We start from the raw sequence: 2,500 nt of genomic DNA, 5'->3' as shown, positions 1-2,500 counted from the left end.
CACACGCTGGGCCCACGCTGGGCCCTGGTGCGGCAGGTTGCCTCGACCACCATCGGCACACGCTGGGCCCTGGTGCGGCAGGTTGCCTCGACCACCATCGGCACACGCTGGGCCCTGGTGCGGCAGGTTGCCTCGAGCACCATCGGCACACGCTGGGCCCTGGTGCGGCAGGTTGCCTCGAGCACCATCGGCACACGCTGGGCCCTGGTGCGGCAGCTTGCCTCGAGCACCATCGGCACACGCTCGGCCCTGGTGCGGTCGGTTGCCTCGATCACCATCGGCACACGCTGGGCCCTGGTGCGGCAGGTTGCCTCGCCCACCATCGGCACACGCTGGGCCCTGGTGCGGGCGCTTGCCTCGACCACCATCGGCACACGCTCCGCCCTGGTGCGGTCGGTTGCCTCGAGCACCATCGGCACACGCTGGGCCCTGGTGCGGGCGCTTGTCTCGACCACCATCGGCACACGCTCGGCCCTGGTGCGGGCGCTTGCCTCGAGCACCATCGGCACACGCTGGGCCCTGGTGCGGGCGGTTGCCTCGACCACCATCGGCACACGCTGGGCCCTGGTGCGGCCGCTTGCCTCGAGCACCATCGGCACACGGTCGGCCCTGGTGCGGTCGGTTGCCACGAGCACCATCGGCACACGCTGGGCCCTGGTGCGGGCGCCTGCCTCGACCACCATCGGCACACGCTCCGCCCTGGTGCGGTCGGTTGCCTCGAGCACCATCGGCACACGCTGGGCCCTGGTGCGGCAGGTTGCCTCGAGCACCATCGGCACACGCTGGGCCCTGGTGCGGCAGGTTGCCTCGAGCACCATCGGCACACGCTGGGCCCTGGTGCGGCAGGTTGCCTCGAGCACCATCGGCACACGCTGGGCGCTGGTGCGGGCGCTTGCCTCGACCACCATGGACACACGCTGGGCCCTGGTGCGGCAGGTTGCCTCGATCACCATCGGCACACGCTGGGCCCTGGTGCGACAGGTTGCCTCGAGCACCATCGGCACACTATCGGCCCTGGTGCGGGCGGTTGCCTCGACCACCATCGGCACACGCTGGGCCCTGGTGCGGGCGCTTGCCTCGAGCACCATCGGCACACGCTGGGCCCTGGTGCGGGCGCTTGCCTCGAGCACCATCGGCACACGCTGGGCGCTGGTGCGGGCGCTTGCCTCGACCACCATGGACACACGCTGGGCCCTGGTGCGGCAGGTTGCCTCGATCACCATCGGCACACGCTGGGCGCTGGTGCGACAGGTTGCCTCGAGCACCATCGGCACACGCTGGGCCCTGGTGCGGGCGGTTGCCTCGACCACCATCGGCACACGCTGGGCCCTGGTGGGTTTAGGCACATCTTCAAATTTCTGTCGTGCCAATGCCATTTTTATGGCTTGTAAATTCATACAATGGTCCCCTAAGCCTTCACGTGAAGTTTCGTTGGAAGATGACTCGTTTTCTATTTTTCACGATTTTCGAAACTTTTTGCGGTTCGGGATTTTTTAAAATTTTTTTATAAGGATTTTTGGCACCAAATTTTGTAGGCATGATCCTTCTATTTTTGTTGGCATGCACAAAAAAATTCAGCTAAAAACTCGAAGTAGAGAAGATTTTGTGACCGTTTGAAAAAAGTGTCCCCATTTCAGACACTTTAACGGCTACTGGTAGCAAACCTGTAAAATCTCAAATGCTCTTTAAGGGGGTGTGAATTCTCAGAGGTTTGATGAGGGATAGGGGGCCAACACAAGGCCAAGTACCAGCACCCATCGCACATCATTTGCGCACACCCCCCCGGCCCCCCTCCCAATCGCCGGAACCCCAATGCCGCCGGTCAGGTTCTCCGGCGGTACTCCGGCGATGCTCCGGCGATGCTCCGGCGATGCTGTCCCGAGTGAAAAAAATGCGGCACCAGCACATGCTGGAGCCAAGCATGGGCACCGTGGCTCAAAATCGAACTTCGGCCAAGGCCTCGACCATCAATGGCACATGATGACGCATGGTGATGGCACATGCATCGACCATCATCGGCATAGGCTGCCCTTCGGTACGGGCACTTGCCTCGACCGCCATCGGCACAAGCTGGGCCCTGGTGTGGGTTGTTGCCTCGATCACAATCGGCACATGCTGAGCCTTGGTGCGGGCGGTTGCCTCGAGCACCATCGGCAGACCCTGGGCCCTGGTGCGGCCGGTTGCCCCGATAACCATCGACACACGCTGGGCCCTGGGGCGGGCGCTTGCCCCCAGCACCATCGGCACACGCTGGGCCCTGGTGCGGGCGCTTGCCCCGAACACCATCGGCACAAGCCGGCCCTTGGTGCGGGCTCCTGGCTCGACCACCATCGGCACACGCTGGGCCCTGGTGCGGGCGGTTGCCTCGAACACCATCGGCACACGCCGGCCCTTGGTGCGGCCGGTTGCCTCGACCACCATCGGCACACGCTCGGCCTTGGTGAGGGCGCTTGCCTCGACCACCATCGGCACACGCTGGGCCCTGGTGCGGGCGCTTGCC

Source organism: Durio zibethinus, chromosome 20, assembly GCF_047325235.1.
Source record: "Durio zibethinus cultivar Kanyao isolate XHJ-2024 chromosome 20, ASM4732523v1, whole genome shotgun sequence".
NCBI classification, from domain to species: Eukaryota; Viridiplantae; Streptophyta; class Magnoliopsida; order Malvales; family Malvaceae; genus Durio; species Durio zibethinus.
This window is presented reverse-complemented; position numbering follows the sequence as displayed.